The sequence below is a fragment of the Dendropsophus ebraccatus genome, chromosome 9 (assembly GCF_027789765.1).
Source record: "Dendropsophus ebraccatus isolate aDenEbr1 chromosome 9, aDenEbr1.pat, whole genome shotgun sequence".
In the NCBI taxonomy this organism is placed as follows: Eukaryota; Metazoa; Chordata; class Amphibia; order Anura; family Hylidae; genus Dendropsophus; species Dendropsophus ebraccatus.
This window is the reverse complement of record NC_091462.1, coordinates 43,050,612-43,074,820: the sequence shown is the minus strand read 5'-3', so window position 1 is coordinate 43,074,820 and position 24,209 is coordinate 43,050,612. Positions and strand designations below refer to the sequence as shown.

The following is a 24,209-nucleotide window of genomic DNA, read 5'->3' as shown; positions in this document are numbered from 1 at the left end:
TCGCAATCAGTAAAATTAGTGCTGCACATGCTTCTGGCCATTCAGAGATGGTGGATCACTCCGGGGATTGGGGGATCCAGCCAAGCCTTCTGGGACATCACGCCCTGCCATCTGTCTGCATCATCAGCCTGTGCTCAGCAAACACACATAATGTGAGACAGAGGCATTGAATATTGTCTCCTAAGGGGGGAGAGCAGCAGGAGCAGGAGACAATGGGAATTGGCACATAGGCCATTTTTCTCCACTTCCTGGATTTCTATCAGCTACCAGTGTGGCAGAACCGCACAGATATGGTAATACATTGTATGGACACATCTATATAACATTTTTATGTACTTTTAATAGAAAACAAGTTTTTGTTATCCGGAGTTCCTCTTTCAGAAAAGAGCAAGGGAGACTGCCCAGTTAACAATCTGAGGGCTCATTAGCATATGGTTTACATAAATGTATTGTATACCACAACATAGCTATAGGCTTCAATAGATCAGCCAACAAATGTATAACACATAGGCATCTAAGTTTGGGGGATGGTTTACTACATTGCAAACATTTAAAAAGTGAGACATTTTCAGCATCTAAAAACCATCAGATGGGCTACATAAGGTCAGACCAGGTGTACAGATGCAAAGCACGTCAGTAATTCTAATAGAAGGTCTATTGGTGGCCTTCTACTAATCCTGCTTGTAAAGGAGCCAAAAATGTGTACAGAAGCTAAAAGGGCACAGTGCTCAGGCTTGTGCTCCTACATCTACAGATCAATAGGGTCTCCGCAGCAAGACCCCCGCAGATAGATCAAAAGTTTAAAGAACCTGCAATGACTCTTAATAGGAAGTGCTCTTCAAGGGGCTTTATATTATGAACTTCAGATACTGGTAACAGAGTACATGTTGTGCTCATACTTTGAAATATACTACTATAATTTGGTTTCCAGTCCTGAGTTTGTTTACTTATAGGGCATGATAGATGAATTCTACATTTGCTTTCCAGATCCCTAGTGCTTTATGTATAAACTACATTGCCAGTTCTATTGCATTCTTTATGGGGAGGCACAGCGACAGGATGCAGGCTATAGTTGGCATGAGCTGGCATGGGAATCAGCACAGTGCACTCAGATATTCGGGTTCCCGAAATGGGGCATACGACATATTGCAATTATATCAGGTCATCGCCATAAAACTACTCTATTACTATAATATAAAAAACCATTGACCCATCTTTCTTATTGTCTGGATTAAAGTAAATGCAGCTAATGATGATATTATAACAAATTCTATTTTTACCTTTTGTGAATAGCAACCAAAAATTAAACATTAAAAGGTGTTTATTTTCTTGTCATTGTACATGAACATCCCCGCTGGCTCTTTCCAGTTTCAGTATAAAAGAAACACTGTGATAAATCACACAAAGCTGTATATCGCAGTATATTTCTGCAAGGTTATATATGAACCTGTTAATAGTGTGACTTTTAAGTGTCGGCGTAAATTTGCTCAAGCGAGCGTCTTCAAAAACGTTGTGTGGATTCTATTATGAAAGAAAACAGCTATGTAAACAGTTCACGGCATAAAGCAAACAGTATTTATGCCATGGTAGTTACATTTTGTCCTGTGGGCATAGTATAACATTTATTGTTTGTTTGTTTCTTTGTATCGCAATCAAAAACTTTAAAAATTTACATTTCAATAACATTCTCAGTGAAAACATGATAAAACCATGATGATACAGCGATAAAACCACAATGTGCGAACACAGTCCCAAACTGCCCCCATTTGACCGACTCTTAAAGAGGCAATAAAGAATTAAGAAAACGCAGCTGCTTTCTTCCAAAAACAGTGCCATGTCTGGTTGTGGGTGGTAATACAACACAGCCAGTATGGTGTTTCTAGAAGAAATTAATTATTATTTTCCTAATTTTGAATAAAAGTGCTGTTAAACAATAAATAAGTAAAATAAAAAAGAAATCTACAATTCCCATGGTTATAGCACAAACAACCCTCCTATATTGTCTGTATAGACAGTACCTGTTTTATAATAGCTGAATTGGATAGAAGAGCTTTGTCTGTGCATATAATACTGCCGTGCCATGTCTAGGCTGTAACAGTCTTGTATATTTGTTATTAAAACTTTAAGATTTTTACATCAATAGACCAGCTCTGGTGCGGGGATGCCGATGCCGTGGTCTTTTTTTCTTAAATTTCGCCCTGTTTCCACGCTTGGCGCTGTTCTAATCCCGGTCACCGGCCCGGCCTGAAGCAGTGGAGGCAGCAGATGTTCTTCCCTCCCCTCTGTGACGCGGCTCCATTACAATTAATGGAGCTGCCTCACAGATGAGAGGGCAGAACGCCACACTGGGGGCGAACGGGACAACCTCCAGTGTTTCAGGCTGGCCAGTGACCAGAACCCTGAGCAGGGAGGCGTGTTAAAGAAAGGACTGTGGCACCAGCATCCCCGCACTGGAGTCGGTCTATTAATGTAAAAATCTTAAACCGATGTACCTGCTGGTACATTCTCTTTAAATCCAGTGTTGATCTGATAACTCTGCTCATGTGGTCACAGTCTACACAGCAAAGCTGACAAATAGGATGCAAAAACATTAGAATATTGCGTCTCCTATAGTACAATATAAAAAAATTACCAAATTAAATTTAATTAGTCAATAAATAAAAGATTTAAAGTCATATTCTGGAATTCTGCAATAAATATGAAAAAAGTCATACATATCGGTACCTACCTTGGTTCTTCACAGCTCCTGTGGCATATCAGCCGAAATATCCAGGGACCTATAATATATTAGTATTCTCTATAATACTGATTTGTAACTGGGTAGATTTGCAGCTCAAGTATCTAAATATTTGAATATCATATGTAAAGTACCTCTCTGTTTGGTTGTATATATATCAGATTACCAGATGATTGAGGTCTGGTTTACACTGGCGCTAACACAGTGTACAGTAAGGCTAATGAATAGCATAGGCATCTGTTATGCATTTCTTCCCCATAGGCACTAATGTAAAAGCAATCTTACTGCTGACAAGCTGCGCTATTCTTCTCATCTGTTGAAACACGGGGTTAATTACACTAGTGATTATATAGTAGTGTTTATTTACATTTCTATTTACATTATATTTACCTCTGCAGAAAGACTATGCACACAGCTGTATTATGTATAAACCTCTGTGTAACTCTTTATGATGGGAGGTACAGCGTGGATCTCACAGATTTCTCTGTAGAGATTGTACAACTCTATCCAGGAAGGCCTTTGTGCCTATTTTTAGGTGAATAATTGGATTTGTCACCCATTTTTGGTCTAAGTTCTATTTATGAACCAGTATACAGCAGGTAAATATTTATAAGATGCGACTCTTTTTTAATCTGCCCGTTTTACGTATTCACCCAAAAGTTCCCATAATCCGGGATTAGCGCCCAATTTATAATTTGCAACTTTTTAAAAAGTTGCACAAACAGGTACAGGCTACGTCTGGTCAGTACCAGGTGAATATGCTTGTGCGATTTTTGCATTTTTTTTTACTTACTGATTTTTAATAAATCAGTCACAAAATATTGGAACAAAATATACACCAATCCCCATTAGAATAGTCACACACATTAGACTCCTTAGTAAATGTTCTCTGTAAATGTTCTAAACTATACTGACTGAGAACTGAAAAGGAAAGCCTTATCTTATCATTATGATAGATCCTGTTAGTTGTGCTTAGTGCATACTATGACTAAGGGCCCTATTCCACAGTAACGATAATCGGCCCCATTTGGCCCGATTCGGCCGATTATTGTTCGGTGAAATAGAGAGAACGATCAGCCGATGATCGTGTCATCGGCTGATCGTTCATTTAGGGCCAGACCTAAAATCATCGTTCCCCCACCGCGCATCGCTACGGTTGAATAGCGGTGCGCGGCGGGCGACCGACGATTTGACAGAAGCATACATTACCTGTCCAGGCTTCTTCTCCACGCTGTCTTCATTCCAGGGTCCTGCGCGCTCTATCTTCTGAATTGCCGGTCAGCTGACGGAGCGCTCAGCCAATCACAGGCTGGGACCGCCGCGGCCTGTGATTGGCTGAGTGTGGCCTGTCAGCTGACTGGCCATTCAGAAGATAGAGCGCGCGGGACCCTGGGATGAAGACAGCGCGGAGAAGCCTGGACAGGTAATGTATTACTGCTTCTGCAAGGGCTGCAAGGACATTAGTAACCATGTCCTTGCAGCCCTCGCTCAACGATCATCGGGCCGTGGAATAGGCCCAGTAAACGAGCGGCGATCTAGCAGATTGCCGCTCGTTTACATCGTTGATCGGGCCCTCCTCGGCCCATGGAATAGGACCCTTAAAGGGAACCAATCATGCCGAATATGCCCCTAATGATAAGGAAACGTGCTGGTACATCACCCAGCACACTTCCCAAACATACCCCTGTACCCTCCGTGCCCTTCTTGTTTACGCCGTAATCTTACATGTCTGAAGTCCTCCGCTGTATGGTAATTAGGTGTAAGTAGTCACGGTGGGCATATGTAGTCACGGTCCTAGGCGGTTGTAAGCGCTGTAATCACACCCAGAGGAGCATGATTAAAAGACGGCGGGCGGCAACGTCTTAAGCACGCCACGCAAGCACAATATGTCAGGGTCTTCTCCTGCCATACTGCGCATGCGCGGCATGCATAAGACGTCCCTGCGCCGCCGAAGTGGAACGCAGACCCTGGGTGACATCAGCAGAGCGCAGGCCTTTCAATCACGCCCCCTGGGCGTGATTACAGAGCTCACAACTGCCTAGGACCGTGACTACATATGCCCACCGTGACTACTTACACCTAATTACCATACAGCGGAGGATTTCAGAAATGTCCGGGGAGCCCATAGGAGATAGCGGAAGTTTGCTGCCACTGCTCCTGTTACGCGGTGTAACGACCAGCAAGCCATTGTTATTGTTCACAAATTTTTTAACATGTTGAAAGACAATGATCAGCTGACACTGTGCATGATGGCTAATTGTTTCCTTTTATCGCCCTATGGACTACCTGACAATCATCCGGCAGCCCCTCCTGCAGCTCCCCACACACACTCATACTTTTACCCGCTCGCTGTTGGTGCATGTAATAGCACCGTCAGCAAGTGGGGAACAAAGAGTAAGTAAGCGCTGGTCTGACGGGTCTGACACTCTATAGATTGTCCAGCCAGCCCATAGGAGGTTGTGGTGGTCAGCTTTTTGTCCAAGTTAAAAGAGCCGACAGTGTGCATATCGCCTTTAACAGTAGCTATTACACCAGGAGATTATCAGCCAAATAGGCTAATAATTACTTAATGTAATAGGGCCTGATTACACACAGTGACAGCGAGCTGGTAAGCTGCCTGGACGATCTTTCGATTGTCTGGGTAGTCCATAGGAGTCCATGGCCGCCCAAAAAGACTTATACTTTCAGGGGTGTATTGTCTCCTGACTACAGTTCTGCCATAATTTGCAAGAGAAATCACTGATTTTTTTTACCGCAATTTTGCACAATTCAGGGCATCATGACATTATCTATCCTGTACTATGCTCTCTATTGCTGCCATAGTTACAGTGGGGTGGGGGGGCCCAGGCTTGGTCAACAGCCCGGGGCCTATGGAAAAGTTAATCCGCCCCTGCATAGGAGATAACGCAGTCTGCTGCCACCTCTCCTATTACACGCGGAAGACAGGGGACCGTCGTCTTCGGATTCGGTTTCCTTCAATATGTTGAAAGACAACGATCAGCCAACATCGAAGCGATAATCGTCCGTAATGATCAATAATCGGCCAAATACAAATGATAATCGCTTGGTGTAATAGGGCCTTTATACTTGGGCCTATAGTCACTGATCTGAGCCCTATTATTACATACAGGCAAGTTCCTTGTTGACCAGCTTATGGACTTTTTTTCTCTGTTCTTTTTAATGTGATCATATAAATCCTGTAAATTCCTGATGAGAGAATCTGAAACAGACTGAACTCATGTATGGAACACATTGTGGAACACAGCATAAGGCTTTTTTCACACAACTATAAGTGCTTTGCAGACTGAAAAAATGAGTATCTGTAGTCTTTTTCTGTAGCATTTTTCTGTAATGATCTGCAAAAAAAAAACCACTGCTATTAAATCTTTTTTGCATCTGTATTTGTGGATCTTCTCAAAACAAAAGGAATCTGTATGCGATCCGCATTTTTCACTGACTCATTGTAATTTAATTGGTTGCTAGGGGCAACTGAGCCAGTTTCACTTTACACCATGTGTGATAACTATCCCCCATAGTGTTATGTGAACTAGGCCTAAAGCTAACCATACCCTAGGGATCTGAATCAGCTTAAAAGAGAAGTCCGGTGCATGGAAAAAAAATTATTTCAAGCTGGCAGTGGGGGTACATAAAAAAGAGATCATATTCACCTGCTCCAATGCCCTGTACTCCAGTACCCCGGCTGTCTTCTTAACTCCCCTCCTATCTCACAATGGATGGCTCACTCAGCCAGTCAGTGACTGGGGTGGGACGCTGCTGCAGACACTTATTGGCTGAGTGGGCTAAAATCCTACCCACTTGTGACATTTCAACCAGGTTATGACATACCCGGAACCCGGAAGAAGATGACATCCGGCAGGGTATGGGAGCCCGGTCATTCGGCACAATGCGGGCAAGGGGACAGGTAAGCTAAGTGTCTTTTTTATGTCCCCCCCCCCCCCCCACCCCCTGCCTGTAATTATTTTTGCCCCCCCCCCCGACTTTTAAAGGGAACCAATCACTTAAAAAACACCTGTAACGCTACGGAAATGTGCTGTAGCAGCACCCAGCACACTTCCCAAACATGCTTTTAAACCCTACGTTCCTGCAATGTACAGTCCGAAAACTTACTTTATAAGCTTGGCGCCCTGTAAATTGCCCCAAGTAGTCACGGTGGGCGGTGAGCCGCAGCAAGTAGTCACAGTCCCCTGGGCGGTCTGGAGCAGTAATCATGCCCCTCTGGGCGTGATTAGCCTGCATAATTGTGGCGACGTCCCCGAGAGGCGTGCTGTCCCTAACATCAGCACTCCTACGTTCTTGCTGTGCCGCTCATGCGCAGTACAGCGGGTCCAATCTGCACCATACTGCGCAGGTGCAGAGAGCCTCAAACTCATTGCTGGAGATACGGCAATGAGTTTGAGGCTATTTTTGTAATGTGTGCACAGACTAACTGATTATTAAGGTGGCCATACACCTTCAATAACTGAAGGTCGAATGATCATCAGTTATCTCTCCGGTCCAGCCCTGTCCTCCCCATACACAGGAACATTTGTCACGGACGAGCATTCCTGTATTCTCTATAGGCAGGGTTAGGCCGCAGCCAAACAGCTCTTTAGTGGCTCATCTTGCCCAGAACAAAAGGGTCGGGTGAGCCCTATACACCTTATATGCAGCAGGTATGGCCCACACAAGTATAAAATATATAGGGGCCTTTAGCTCAAAATACAGACACATTTTATGCCTTTTTTACTGTTGTACTTTGCTCCTACTTTACTGTATGGGAACATGGCCTAAGGGTATGTTCACATTGCAATTTTTAGAAAATCTCAGAAAAAAACCCTTTATTGCACTGAAAGGAAAAAGCTTTGGAAAGTTTTTAACAGAAAAAAATAATTGATGAGCTGTATGTATTTCAGCAATATCAAATCTTACCGTTCCCTCAAAGTAAATAATTCTTTTTTTAGCTGTATAGGTGATGATGTAGACGCATGTCTGAAGCTATCTTCGGAACGACATTCCACTGACAGTGATCTCTTGACAAAGTTGTCTTGACGTCATTCAGCTGTTACAATATCGTAGGTGAATTCAGTTTTACAAAAAATGTGTGAAAATCACTGAGTCACTGTTATTAGAAGTGACACTGACAACTCCCAGCTAGCCAGGACAGGGTTATAAAGTGAATACAGCACAAAAGAAACCTTACCTATTACATTACAACCACCTCTCACATTAGACCACTCAGTTGTCTGAATTCTGTTTCCCAACCCCACATACACTTTAAGCTCAGCTGAGCCACAAAACAGTGGGTTGAGTAGGTGAGCATTGATAAGTGTGGTCCTGTGTGAAGTAAATGAAAGTGAATCTAAGAGCGATATTACTAATAGCTGCATACACCATTGGATAGCTGTTAGGGTGCGTTCACACTACGGAATTCTTGCGGATATCATTTTGCAGATTCCATCCCCGTGCTTCTGCTTGATTCTCCGCCTGTGCCGTAGGCTCCATTCTGTGCTTGGGCAGATTCTGCCATCCACCCAAAGAATTGACATGTCATAGAATTAAGTCCATGACATGGGCAGAGAGTTAAGCGGGAGCACGCAGGGGCGAGCGGTGGAATCCGCGGGATGTTTTCTGCGAGAATTCTGTAGTGTGAACGCACCCTTAGGGCATTAAAGCAAAGCAAAGCTTTCCTGGAACTGGTGGTTGTTGCTAAACTTATGAGCTGCTCAAAAGGCACAGCCTGGCACCAGGGGCGGATTAACTTTACCGTAGGCCCTGGGCTGTTCACCAAGCCTGGGCCCCCCCGATCCCACTGTATCTATGGAAGCACTAGCCTGGCGTTCATAGTACAGTATCGATAATGTCACGATGCCCTTATTTGTGCAAAATTGCGGTAAAAAAAAGCTAACATTTTTTGCAAATCATGGCAGAATGGTAGTCAGGAGACAATACACCACTAAGAGTATATGTCTTTTTAGTAGGCCCTGGGCCCCCCAGGAGCTTAGGGCCCCGGGGCTACCGCCCTAAATGGACCTATTATAATCCGCTACTGCCTGGCACACTTTCTTGTTCACTTTCCCCTGCCAGCACCTTTTTACCTGACCTATAGGATTTGGCCTATAGTCCAGGAGGAGGCATGCCAGGTTGTGGCACCAGAGCACTGTCTCCTTGCCCCTAACAGCTATCCAATAGTGTCTGCAGCTCTTAGCAGCAAATAGAGCTGACAGATCCTCTTAAGTAAAGTGCTACCTAGTGTGAAAGTAACCACCAATTCTTTGTGCCTCTTCTGATAATCAACTATTAACACACAGTATGTGAATGAATTTAGTGAACCTGCTTGCTTGGACTGCACATGAAACCAACAGGAATATGGAAAATACCCCCCCCCCCCTTCTCACGCTATAGTGGTATCTGTTTGCATAAGTGCATAGGCCCATTTCTATGTGCATGAGTGAGCTTGTGTGGAAGGACATGAGTGAGCACAAGGTTGGATATCAGCCTACTCCACAACTGCATGGGTAGCAAAGAAGAATTATGCACAAGATGACTCCCTCACCCTATTACTAGTCTTGCGCTATAACCAAATAAAGTGTTGTGATCAGTTCCCTATCAGGGGACTAATGGTGCGTTTACAAAGAGAGATTTATCTGACAGATCTTTGAAGCCAAAGCCAGGAACAGACTATAAACAGAGAACAGGTCATAAAGGAAAGACTCCTCTTTTCAAATCCATTCCTTGCTTTGGCTTCAAAAATCTGTCAGATAAATCTCTCTGTGTAAACACGCCCTAGGGTCCCGTTCACACTGAGTAAACACGGCGTGCTCAGTGAGCTGCTGTAAGTGAATGAGAGGGCACACGCTCGTCCGCTCCCACTCCTCTTCACGGACAAGCGCGGCCCTCTCATTCATTTACAGCAGCATACTGAGCACGGCGGGATTACGCCGATTATCGCTCTGTGGAATAGAGAGAACGATCAGCCGATGATCATTGTCATAGGCTGATCGTTCATTTAGGTTCAAACCTAAAATCATCAGTTGCCACCCGCGCATCGCTACATGTAATCGCCGGCGCGGCGGGCGACCGATGTTTGAAAATATCATACTTTACCTCACCAGGCTGCAGGTCTTCTGCTTCTCCCGGTCCTGCGCGGCAGCATCAGCTTCGGAGCGGCCTGTCTCAGCTGACAGAGCGCTCAGCCAATCACTGGCCGGGATCGCTGCGGCCAGTGATTGGCTGAATGGTCTGTCAGTTCAGACAGGCAGCTCCAAAGCAGATGCTGCCGCGTCGGACCGGGAGAGGGAGAAGACTTGCAGCCTGGTGAGGTAAAGTATGAAACAAGGGCTGCAAGGACATCGGTAACAATGTCCCTGCAGCCCTCGCTAAATGATTGTCGGGCCGTGGAATAGGCCCAGTAAACGAGCGCCGATCTAGCGCCCTTTACATCGTTGATCCGGCCCTAGTCGGCCCGTGGAATAGGACCCTTAGAGAGAACAAAACCCATCAAGCAAAAAGGACTATGGGATTTAACACATCCAAATATATATTTTGCAGCAAATAGAATTTTCTCGGAAACTCTCCACACTCCTTTGGTATGAAGTCATTGTCTTCCTGGAGACAGTCCTTCTGCTAGTCACTGTCTTCCTGCAGACAGTCCAGACATGATCTGCTTCTTATTTGCTTTATCTTATCTGACCCTGCTTCTGGTATAGTAACTTCTGCCTGTCTATTCTGATGAGCTATGTCCACACGACCTTGAATAGTTACCATTGTAATCCTGAGCCCCATCCTGAGAAGTATGTTAATGGATTTTACAAGTAAGCATAAAATAATAGCTGTCATGTCATCCAAAACACTGATTGTTATTAGACAAGATAAGCCAATGCTTGCTTGAGGTGAGGATCGGAAAAGAGTTTCCAAAAAATGTAAAGATGATACACTGATCAGCCCTGGACAAAATGGACACATGTGATGATCTGAGTGACTTTGACAAGGGCCAAGTAACTGTATCACATTTTCTCCGAAGCAGCAGGCGGGGTGGGAGTATCCGTAATTTGTGGACGTTACTTGTAACATCTGTAACGTCTGCACAAATTCAGAATCCATATCATTTTGATATAAGACCATGGTCTTTCCACTTTTTACCGATCCGGAATAAATGTGGATTAGGGATGCACTCATTTTTTGCGGATTTGCGGACGTAATTCACAGCCCTGAAAAACTACTGAACGCATGAAAGAGGCCGTCAGGTGGTTATGACTGATCGCTGTATAATGTACGCCACCCTTCATAATTGTTTTCCTACCTCTTTTGTTTTTTCTCAGCTTACCTGACCTCCTTCTTCTACAATTATAGTATTTCATACGATCACATTACAAACTCTGTTTTTACCTTATAATTTCTTACCTGCTACTCATTTTTCCATCTCTTTTGCCTATTGAAAACTTTTCAGACATGGAGACCGAATACAGATTTTAACATCTTGTCTGCCTTCAGGGTCCCAATTGCAACCACTTATCGTGCCTTTACTTGGACAGATTTATCTGACAGATTTTTGAAGCCAAAGCCAGGAACAGACTATAAACAGGTCAGAAAGGAAAGACTGAGATTTCTCCTCTTTTCAAATCCATTTTAGGGTTTGGCTTCAAAAATCTGTCAGATAATCTGTGTGTAAGCACACCATAAGACTTTTATATATGTTACTTATGGTGTGTATACACGGACAAATTATCTGACAGATTATTAAAGCCAAAGCCAGGAATGGATTGGAAAAGAGGAGAAATCTCAGTCTTTCCTTTATGACCTGTTCCCTGTTTATAGTCTGTAGTGAGTAAGGGCCCTATTCTACGGGACGATTAGGATAATCGTTAACGATAAACAATCTCAAACGACCGCTATTGCGCACGACCTGAAATGATTCAATTACACGGAACAATGAATGTTACTTATGATCGTTCTTGTGGTCGTCTTGTCGTTGCTATTGCGTTCCTCGCTACTGCGAATGAGCAACGATAAAAATAGGTCCAGGTCTCATTAAGCGATCAAAGATTTCTCGTTCGTTGTTTAATCGTTAACTGCTATTCAACCGAACGATTATCGGTTCATTCCGAACAACTTAACGGTTATCTGAATAATAATCGTCCCGTGGAATAGGGCCCTAACTGCTGCAGGTCCCATTGAGACCGGACAAAGATTAGTAGCCACATGACAGTGCAAGGCATGCCAGGCAGCAAACCATGCAGGGCTAGCCCCGACTGGGTGCACAGGCTACTAATAGACTGCACATTGTGCATGATGCAACATGACTGCTGCAACCTGACAATCACCAAGAGCTGCAGATGTGACCCCCATGTAGTTCCCATGCAATCTGTAGCACATGTGCATTAGCGTATATTACAGTAGAGACCTAGGCGTGTGCATTGTGAGATTACAGACCATCAGGCATAGGATTACACTCCTGTAACCCAGTGTGGTGATATACATCATGCTATCTGTGCATTTCCTGCTGCAGACTATTATATTATACCATCTAAGGTTACTATTGGTTTGTATTGTGTATTGTCATGTCTGCCTGTCAGACACAATGCTGCAGATCACAGACCCCCGTCTGGTAACCTGACCCCGACGCATCACGATTCCGGAGACACATTCTAGCTGCTCCGCACGAGTTAATAAGGATCACAGACTTCCCCCCACTCAGGACCTCCCCGGGGGCGGGGTCACGCGTAGCCCCTCCCACTCATCCTCTCAAAGCAGCTGGGACTGTTCCCTGAGTACAGACAGCGAGAGGAGGAGAGGGATGGGGCTGCGGTGACCCGGGCTTAGGAGGATCCCCGTTATATCGGAGGTGAGAGACCCTCATATAGCACAGCGGGGGGATACACGCATGCCTGGGGGCTTAGGAGTGTGCACTAGCGGTAACGCTCAGTGTGTGCACTGTGTCTGATGCGTTAGTTTGCCCATATAAACTGCTGGGTAGAAGTGTGTGCACTGTGATGCGTTAGTTTGCACATATAAACTGCTGGGTAGAAGTGTGTGCACTGTGATGCGTTAGTTTGCACATATACAGTAGTGTGTGTATTATGTGATACTAGTTTGCTATACAGTGCTGTGCAGTAGTGTGTGTGCATTATGTGATAGTACTTTTCTATACAGTGCTGTGCAGTAGTGTGTGTATTATGTGATATTACTATATGATACAGTGCTGTGTAGTAGTGTGTGTGCATTATGTGATAGTACTATGTGATACAGTGCTGTGCAGTAGTGTGTGTGCATTATGTGTTATTACTATGTGATACAGTGCTGTGTAGTAGTGTGTGTGTGTGTGCATTATGTGATATTACTATATGATACAGTGCTGTGCAGTAGTGTGTGTGCATTATGTGATAGTACTATGTGATACAGTGCTGTGCAGTAGTGTGTGTGTATTATGTGATATTACTATGTGATACAGTGGTGTGTAGTAGTGTGTGTATTATGTGATACTAGTTTGCTATACAGTGCTGTGCAGTAGTGTGTGTATTATGTGATAGTACTTTTCTATACAGTGCTGTGCAGTAGTGTGTGTGCATTATGTGATATTACTATGTGATACAGTGCTGTGCAGTAGTGTGTGTGCATTATGTGTTATTACTATATGATACAGTGGTGTGTAGTAGTAGTGTGTGTGCATTATGTGATATTACTATGTGATACAGTGCTGTGCAGTAGTGTGTGTGCATTATGTGATATTACTATGTGATACAGTGCTGTGTAGTAGTAGTGTGTGTGCATTATGTGATATTACTATGTGATACAGTGCTGTGCAGTAGTGTGTGTGTATTATGTGTTATTACTATGTGATACAGTGCTGTGCAGTAGTGTGTGTGCATTATGTGTTATTACTATATGATACAGTGGTGTGTAGTAGTGTGTGTGCATTATGTGATATTACTATGTGATACAGTGGTGTGTAGTAGTGTGTGTGCATTATGTGATACAGTGGTGTGTAGTAGTGTGTGTGTGTGTGTGCATTATGTGATATTACTATGTGATACAGTGCTGTGTAGTAGTGTGTGTGCATTATGTGATATTACTATGTGATACAGTGCTGTGTAGTAGTGTGTGTGCATTATGTGTTATTACTATGTGATACAGTGCTGTGTAGTAGTGTGTGTGCATTATGTGATATTATATGATACAGTGGTGTGTAGTAGTGTGTGTGCATTATGTGATATTACTATGTGATACAGTGGTGTGTAGTAGTGTGTGTGTGCATTATGTGATATTACTATGTGATACAGTGCTGTGTAGTAGTGTGTGTGCATTATGTGATATTACTATGTGATACAGTGCTGTGTAGTAGTGTGTGTGCATTATGTGATATTACTATGTGATACAGTGCTGTGCAGTAGTGTGTGTGTGCATTATGTGATATTATATGATACAGTGCTGTGTAGTAGTGTGTGTGCATTATGTGATATTACTACATAATACACACACTACTACACAGCACTGTATCATATAGTAATATCACATAATGCACACACACTACTGCACAGCACTGTATAGCAAAGTACTATCACATAATACACACACACTACTACACAGCACTGTATCACATAGTAATATCACATAATGCACACACACTACTGCACAGCACTGTATCACATAGTAATAACACATAATGCACACACACACACACTACTACACAGCACTGTATCACATAGTAATAACACATAATGCACACACATCACTACTACACAGCACTATATCACATAGTAATAACACATAATGCACACACTACTACACAGCACTGTATAGCAAACTAGTATCACATAATGCACACACACTACTGCACAGCACTCTCACATAGTAATAACACATAATGCACACACTACTGCACAGTACTATCACATAACACACACACACACACACTACTGCACAGCACTGTATAGCAAAGTACTATCACATAATACACACACACTACTGCACAGCACTGTATCACATAGTAATAACACATAATGCACACACACACTACTACACAGCACTGTATCACATAGTAATAACACATAATGCACACACACACTACTGCACAGCACTGTATCACATAGTAATAACACATAATGCACACACACACTACTACACAGCACTGTATCACATAGTAATAACACATAATGCACACACACACTACTACACAGCACTGTATCACATAGTAATAACACATAATGCACACACACACTACTACACAGCACTGTATCACATAGTAATAACACATAATGCACACACACACACTACTGCACAGCACTGTATCACATAGTAATAACACATAATGCACACACACACTACTACACAGCACTGTATCACATAGTAATAACACATAATGCACACACATCACTACTACACAGCACTGTATCACATAGTAATAACGCATAATGCACACACGCACTACTACACAGCACTGTATCACATAGTAATAACACATAATGCACACACTACTACACAGCACTGTATAGCAAACTAGTATCACATAATGCACACACACGACTGCACAGCACTGTATCATGTGGTATTACTTTATACAGTGCTGTGTAGTTGTGTGTGTGCATTATGTGATATAACTTGGCTATACAGTGCTGTGTAGTTGTGTGTGTGCATTGTGATTACTTTGCTATACAGTGCTGTGTAGTAGTGATGTGTGTGCATTATGTGTTATTACTATGTGATACAGTGCTGTGTAGTAGTGTGTGTGTGCACTTTCCAGTGTGAAGCATTAGTGTACACAGAATTCCAGTGTATACTTTGTCTGTTTTGTGCAGCCTATAATTGCCCCTCTCTGGGGTATTTGTCTGCTAGAGGTTTCTGTAGAAAAGCATTCTTTAACCTGTAGCTCTTCAGCTCTTGCAAAACTGCAATTCCCATCATGCCCTGACAGCTGCACTCTGAATTGCCCCTCTCTGGTGTATTACCCTGCTGTGTTTTTCTGTAGCGTGTAGTTCTTTATCATGTACATCTCCAGCTGTTACAATACTACAACTCCCATCATGCCTGTCAAAGGCTGAATTGCCCCTGTGCTGTATTACACTGCTCTGTAGAGCCTCATTTTCCAGCTGTTGCAAAACTACAACTCCCATCATCCCCTGGCAGCTGGACTCTGAATTGCCCCTCTCTGGGGTATTACCCTGCAGGATGTTTCCTAACCTGTAGCTGCAGCTCCAGAGGATTGTGAGTCATGTTACATGGAGCAGAGCTGAGTCTGTCATCGGCAATATCTTCCCACACAGGACTGCAAGTGACAACTTTCTTATGTTCCCTAAAGAGTTAAATGCCAAATACATCTCTGCTTTATATATGTACATGAAGCCTTAAAGCCTTTTCTGTACATACATGGAGATGGTAAAGAGCAGAGCTGTGTATGGAGATTTTTTTCCAGGTGAGATAAACCACTGATCATGGGGGTAGACAGCTGATAACAGAGAACAATAGCTTGCATTCACCTGCATAGATGATGCTGATAACACTTCTGCTTAGGGGCCTAATATCCCTTTAAGGCCTGTTAAAAGATTTGGCACCTTGAGAAGTTGTATGAGGCAAGTATCCGGCATGCTCATGCCATAGGAATGTAATTGTGATTCCTCCCATATGTAGATACCTTGGGGGCAGAAAGTGCACGGCCGTATCTTTTGTGGCCGTATTATTATCCTGTTGGTACCGGATGTCCACAGAACACATTGTTCTGGAACTTTTTGCAGGTTTACGCCATTCTAAGTGCTGCCTAATACTAGAGGTAATGCAGGATCCTTACGGTGTCAGCTGGTTGCTGCTAGTCACTTCCACAAAGGAAATGGCTCCCGATAATGTCCCACTCATTTGTATGCAGTCATGTGACTCTGCTGTGTGCTACTGACCCCCCAGTTAGCCGCTAAAATTAGCTGCCACTCGGTAAATGTTTACTTTTCCTACATTTTCCTTACGTTACATGCCTTCTCCTTGGTGTCGGAGCCCGGGTTGCTATTCATGGCACTCTCTGGCAGGGTCAGGATTATTCTGGTTACAGTTGGATTAAGCATGCTGTTTAGCATGGACTATGGCTGTGAGCGGGTGAGAGCCAGGGGCAGCCCATAGCAGATAGCAGCCACCAGGAGTGGATTTGAAAAGAGGAGAAATCTCAGTCTTTATTTGTTATTTTTTCTGTCTACAGTCTGTTCCTGGCTTTGGCTTAAATAATCTGTCAGATAAATCTCTATGTGTGAACGCACCCTTAGTATGGGATAAGAATAAAACTGTTGTGGATTATGGTAAACTAATGATATTTATTTGTATAGCGCCAAAAGATTCTGCAGAACTTTAAGAAAGAGTGGATATCAGTTTTACAGGACCAGGAGGAACTTTTCAACAAAATGTGGTCATCATGGCAGCAGGGATCCCTAACCATGAGACTGACCGTTCTAACCATGGTATTCAGGCTCACTGACTGTTGGGGATAGTTCAGGAAATCCTGATCCCGAAGGTCTTTTTAGATACGTATCGTGTTGCTCTTTTAAAGGATAGCAGTAAAAGTTGCTTTTTATTGTGAGCACATTTTGTGAATTAGTATAGTTAGCCGGATGTCTGTGACACAACTATCTACATAGACTTTCTCAGTAGTATTAGTCTGTGGTTCTTGGTATTTACCATTATTACCACAATACAGCGTTTACCCCCACCCCGGGGCATAACTTGAAACTCAGTTAGGGTATATTCACACGGGCGGGCTCGCAGCGAGATTCTCGCTGCGAGCCCGGCAGGTCCTGTCAGTTCCCATAAACTACATACTTGCTGCGGTCTAAACGACCGCAGCGAGTATGTAATTTACCGCGCTTAACCCCTTCTACTCCCGCCGGCTCCCCCGCTGTAAGCAGCATACATTACCTGTCCTTGCTGCACGGGTCCGGCGTCCTGCTCTCCCGTCCGGCCAATCAGTGGCTGCGGCTGGGCAACACACTAATTGGCCGGACGGGAGAGCAGGACGCCGGACTCGTGCAGCAGGGACAGGTAATGTATGCTGCTTACAGCGGGGGAGCCGGCGGGAGTAGAAGGGGTTAAGCGCGGTAAATTACATACTCGCTGCGGTCGTTTAGACCGCAGCAAGTATGTAGTTTATGGGAACTGACAGGACCTGCCGGGCTCGCAGCGAGAATCTCGCTGCGAGCCCGTCCGTGTGAATATACCCTTATAATGCTTCATTAGGAATACTGGTGGGGAGGGTGGATTTTATAGGCCCCCCAGGCATCCTCTGCACCTGCTATGCCAATCATTCCCCTCCACCCCACACACCTGCTTGCTCACTGTCCGCTTTCTACCTGTTGATTCTCCTAGGGTTTGATCACTTACTTGGTATAAGGGTACAAACCCACACACCGTATACGCAGCAAATACGCAACAAATACGCAGCAGTTTGATGGTGAAGATTTAATGCTGAGTTCAGTTATTTAGATCTAATCTGCTGCGTTTTTGTTGCGTATTTGTTGCGTTTTTGCTGCGTATTCGCTGCGTATCGCAGCAGTAAATACGCTGTGTATACGGTGTGTGGGTTTATACCCTAACACTCAGTAATACTGTTGTTCTTTCTGGTAACAACATCTATGTAATTGTATCTTTGTTGGTTTATTATCCAGAGACTTCTCTATCCTTCTCATCACCTTGGAATCTTTCTGTGATGCCATGATGTTACGATAAGACGGGTATCTTTCTTTTTTTTTTTTTTCCTTCTCTCTCTTCCCTCTCTTGGTAATTTGATCAATATCAGTTTACATGTTTAGTATATTTTGAACCAAAACTTTTTCTTAAGTTAAAGAGTACCTATTGCTTTAAAAAAAAAAAAAAAAACAACTGACCTGTCTGAAGTTATGATGGGTGGGGTTCCACATGCTGAGACCCCCAGTAATAGCTAAAATGAAAGAGCAGAGGTGCATGGCAGAGCACTGCATCTAACCATTATTCTGAAAACTAAGCAAGCATACAGTACACAGTTTCATAGACTTTGTATACCGCTCAATGGGCTTCTGTACCTTCAGTTTAGTGATCAGTGGGGGTCTCAGCACCTGGACCCCCACCAATCAAAGTTATAAGCATCCTTTTAAACATAAGCAATAGGGTTCTTTTAGTCTAGTACCCAAGAACGTCCGTTTTTTTTATCAGGGTTCCATTACAAACATAAACAGATCATAGGGGTAGAAAATTGTGAACTCGAAGCATAGACTATACTAGATTTATCACGTTTCCTTTTTTGTTTCGAAAACATACTTCAATACACTTTCATAACATTTCTGTCACCATTTAAATAAATGAAGAGTGATTGTGTAATATATCAGCAGTGGGTATTACTTAGCATATCTTAAGGCCATACATGTTACACTAAATCTAACAAGTCTGCTGATTTCAGAGGGACCAGGAGACCATCTAATATGTCTTAGCTGAGAAAAAGGGTCAACGTGCAAAATCCTTAAAGTTCTTAAACGGCCAACATTCAGTTCTTAAAGGATATGTGGCTCTGTCTTGCAGCAATGTATTTTCCTATGCCTATTAGAAATACATGTATGTCTGTTCAAATTGAGCATGTATGTGCAGCCAGGAGGAACCGCTGTTGGCCAAATAAGCATATGGCCACTATCGGAAAAGCCGTCCTCATTTATACAGGGGCTGAACTGGGAGTATGTAATATAGTTTTAAAGATTTCCCATCTTTTTTTACAAACTTCTGACTTTGAGTAGTGGCGTGTCAAAAGTTTGTATCAATGGAGATCTGGGTGCTGAGACCCATGCTGATTGATAAAGGGGTTATCCAGCGTTAGACAACTTTTAGTGTCTTACTGCTGTTATGTAGAAAATAATATGCGTACCTGTCTGTGCTCCCCACGGTGTCCTCCTGTGGTGTTGCCAGTGTCTCTCCCTTACTGTCTGCAGCGCTGTCCCATCGTAGTCAATGATTGGCTGAGCGGGCTGTCTTGGAAGTGGAGGCTCTGCAGTCAGCAGGGAAAACCCACGACCCCACAGGAGGACACTGAGGGAGCTTGGAAAGGTAAGGTGCATGTCTACATGCACTATGTCCCTTTATCTCTGCTCTAAGCTGCTATAGTGAGCAATGAACAGGTCCTGTAGGCGCAATTGTCAGAAGTCCCAAAAACTTCCACTATAAGGGTATGTTCTTACTACGGCAGACTCCGCTTGAAGTTCTGCCTGTCCCAAGCACTGGGGAGCAAAAGGCTTCGGCCATCTGGGACAACCCCTTTAAAGGCACAGAGGCGGGTAAAAATCTTTGATCGGTCAAGGTTTGGACCCCCCTACTGATCATTAGAAGGAACCAGGAGAAGCTCATGGTTATGTACTTTAGTCCTCTGCTTGCTGTGTTCTCTGTCGGGTTGCAGCTACATAGACATTTATAATGGAGCCCATCTCCTGCAGCTGTACAGAGATTGCAGCAAGCCAGGAATGGAAGTACACAACCGTGCGCTTCTACCAAACCGTTTTTATGATTGGTTGGTGTCCGAACATCTAGACCCCACCACCAATCACAACTTTTTACATGCCTCTCTGACACATCAAGGGTTTTTGTAAATGACAGAAACTCTTTAACATTGTTCCTTTTGCATAAAACTTCCCCAAATATGTCACTTACTAAGAGCTACCAGTCAGATTACAGCTTTCTAAATAGGTTTCAGCGTGAAAAAGTCATCTGATGTTTTGTTTGCACAGATTTTTACACCTTGCGTTTTTTTATGTTAAGACAAATCCCCAAGGTGTTCAGTTTAAACCCTGCCTTAGGTAACCTACATAAACTATAGGGCAGGATCCCTACCTGGTGAATTAAAGGGGTTTATCCAGTTATTCAGAATTGATGACCTATGCTCCAGAAAGGTCACCAGTATAAGATTGACAGGGGTCCGACTCCCAGTCATGTTTCATAGGGGTGCTGTGCTTCGGGCGAGCACCACAGTCTCTTCATTGTATGAGTATACTGTTAGTGGTGCAACGTTGCCCCCTGACTTGATCCCACTGTAGGACCCGTGACTATTATTCTGGAAAGGTGTTCCTTATCATCTAAGATCCGATCGCATCCCCTGCGTTAAATATGCATCGTACAGTTATATGCTGGAGCCATTATTCAGAGTTCTCGGGAAAAGGCGGCAGGATTTATGGTATTTTTCTCCTCATTAATAGGCCATAAAAGTTGTTTATCCGGGTTGTAAAAGCAGCGGCAATGTATTTACTGCTCATGTAAAGCTGCTCACATTTATTGCCTCCTTTTGCTGTGCGAATTTCCCAAACCTGCGGGACATGACAGGCTGGAGGCTCCTGGCCATGGAAAACCCGACTCCACACCTGCCTGTTACTTTCTCAGCAGAACAGGTTCTTCTATGGAGGTATTGCTGGTATGAGAAATCCTGCGGATAGTACGTCAGGTTGGTGGTGGGTAGCTGCAGCGGTTTTTACCTCTTGGCCGCCCTGTGTTTGCGTAAATGAGGCTCACAAAGCCTGAAAGGGGAGACACTAAGCGGATGTCAGGACGGCAGCTGAAGTCTCCATGGTAATGTGTGTAAGGCCCAGGATCTGGTTAGTGAAGTGAAGGGCTCTCGGGAAGCTTTTATAAGGGCAAACGTACATTCATTGTCCCAGCTGCTCAGTCTGTACTGTATGTGGATGTGCAGCTGTACATGGATTAACTCTATCATTCCAGGTCTCTGGTGTGGTGCCGCATCTACTATAGCTTTACCTGAGTCTGGAAAGGTTAATGTCGTAGCTTATTTATATAGCGGTGACAGCGGCCTGCTGCCAGTATTGTGCTTTGTATTCTCCTCCTCCTTACTACTCCTGTCTTGGTAAATAAACCATGGATGCCACGTCTCCAGGAGTGACATGGAAGCTCAGACACCTGTGGGAATCTGTTCACACGTGGTGGATTTGCGCAGGTAAAAATAAGCAGAGGATTAGGGTATGTTCAGACTACGGAACACGTTAACATAACCCTGTAGTATGAGGCAAGTGAATGAGATGTTACGTCTCCTATGCATATGTTGTGGACATCGGAAAAACTAGTGTGTGCTGTGGATTTTTAGATCTACAGCGTGCTGTAAAGTTGTGGAATAAACGATGTACAGTGTGGCAGTATTCTGTATATAACCTCCAGATCTAAAGTGGGAAAATGTGGAAAAAAAAAACACATTTCTTCCTATACCAATAATAAACCTTGTAACAATTTTTATTTTTGTTTTTTTTGTGTTTTTTTTTATTATCCCAGATTGTCTGGATGAAAGCAATAATAATTTGTATACTGTATAACCTTATACTGTGATTCCAGCCACTTATCATGTGTCTGCTGCCGAACCCACTGAGTTTCCTGACCAAAACTCTCGGATCATCTAACATGACTTAAGTCACCGCTTGTTTTTCCCATAGAGAGTAAATAGGTGTTTCTGCACCCAAGCACCCACGTCACTTTGTGTGAACTATCCTCATTTAGCTTGACTAGTGCACTTCTCTACCCTCAAGCCATTACAGGTGAACCCTGGCCTACATCACATAGTATTCTCAGACTCGCTGGTCTAGTTGCCTTTGCACCAAAAATTCAGACTGGATGCATGTTCGCTTCAAGGTGAATTCCCCCCCCCCCCCCTTTGGGGAGACCGTCTACTGCATAGATGTCAAACTCAAGCCCTAAATGTGTTACAAAACTACAATTCCCATCATGCTTGGACAGGTATGAGAGGAATCGTATTTTTTTTAACAGATGGAGGCCCTGAATTTGACACCCATGGTCTACTGGTTTGTGGCCATATTTTGTCACCATTTGGTATAGAGTTGTAATAGGGTTTTTATAAATCTCTATATGGAAACTCCACGTTTTCTATCAAGGAATACAGAGGTTTCTTTCTAAATGATGCTATACAAAGCCAACGGAGGGAAAAAATTGCTTGTTCCGTTAGATGCCATATCTAATAGAACTGGGTATAGTCTGTAAGAAGCCTTGATTCCTGGGAAGAATATCTCTGTACACAGAGGATGTATTGCTCAGTACTAGAGAGCTGGCTGTGCTGTGTGCTTATGAATATGCTGGCACTTACACACAGTCATTTGACTAATCATTTAGATGTTGTTTTGTTTTATTTATTTTTTTATTTTTATTTCCATGTGTTTTTCTTCCAGCAAAAGGAAGCCTTATGTAAGTCTGCCATTCTGCTTATCTGGATGACAGCCTTTCAGGCCAAATCAAGCAGCTGGTAAAGACATATGTTTACAGCCAGAAGTATAGATGGCTGCCTTTAATCATAACCCTTTAATCTCCGGGCAGTGGTGGATATTAAGTCATTTAGTCATACAGCCACATATTGTTGCCCTGTTTCATATTTGGTTTTCTTTGATGTCTTTTATCACATCTCCATCAGCCACTTTATATTTTATGTTCTTTATTTAGTTTATGCAGCTTTCTAGGTTTTTTGAGTTACTATATTGTTTTAGTACTTCGGTTTGTTTTATTTACTAGGTGCGGTGAAATGATGTTCTTGTCACCTTTTTCATTGTAACTTGTTTGCATAGGAATAAGAAGTGTACCTTGTATTTGCATGCCTTTTAGGCAAATGTCAAGATTTAACTACAATTTGTCCTTTCGGGATTTACGGCAGCTGTCCTCATTTAGACAGCTAACATGAGCTTTAGAGGTCAATTACATTTTCATGAATGTCCATACAATTGTCAGCAGTTTGATGGTTCTTTTTCTTCAGATTTATGATGGGTAGGTGTATACCCTGACATTCCCACCCACAGTGAATTGAGTTGTTTTTCGGAGGCATTGGTTTGTTTATGAAGCCCACAACTAACTTATTGTTTTCTGAACAACATGGGCGGTTGTAGTCAGCCCGTATCGTAAAGGCCATCTATAAAGATGTGCTCACAAAGAGAAATCATGGCCGGGGACTTGACCTTGTAGAGCCAAGACAGAACAACAGTCACGGTGTAGTGCTTAACCCCTTCAGGACCAGGGTAATTTTTGCTTTTGCACTTCGTTTATTCCTCGTGTTTAAAAGGCCTTAACACTCCTTTTTTTCACCTACAGACCCACATTTTTGGGCCACTAGTTGTACTTCGCAATGACAGACTTTTCCATAAAATATGCTGTGAAACCATGAAAAAATTATTTGCACAGTGATTTTTTTTTTTTATTTGGGGGGGGGGGGGGGGGGGGGGGGTTGTGTTCATCCTTAGATAATATGTCAGTTTTACCTATGTTCCTCAAGTTGGTACGAGTACAACGATATGCAACTTGTATAACTTTTATTTTGTTTGATGGCTTTTAAAAAATTAAAACCTTTTTTTTTTTTTTTTTTTAAAACTAAATGTTCCTTTAAATTTCTGTACGACCATGCTAAGGTCTGGCAGGCTAAGTTAAACGGGTCGCCCTTCCACAATTGCATCGTGGGGGGGCGGTCCATCCACAAGACCACTAATGATAGGGAGAAATAGCCATT

The 24,209-nt window shown here is 43.2% G+C and overlaps 1 protein-coding gene across 2 annotated transcripts in view; it reads left to right on the top strand.

Annotated features, from left to right (window-relative positions):
- The first annotated feature begins 12,495 nt into the window (after positions 1 to 12,495).
- SH3BP4 (SH3 domain binding protein 4) overlaps positions 12,496 to 24,209 on the top strand; it is a 45,488-nt gene continuing 33,774 nt past the window's right edge. The window contains exon 1 of one of the 2 annotated variants that reach the window (XM_069983133.1): positions 12,496 to 12,578. The gene's annotated coding sequence lies outside the window, so the exon portion shown is untranslated. Of the gene's footprint in view, positions 12,579 to 18,371; positions 18,433 to 24,209 lie in introns of those variants that run through there. The other variant, XM_069983134.1, reaches the window with a different exon arrangement.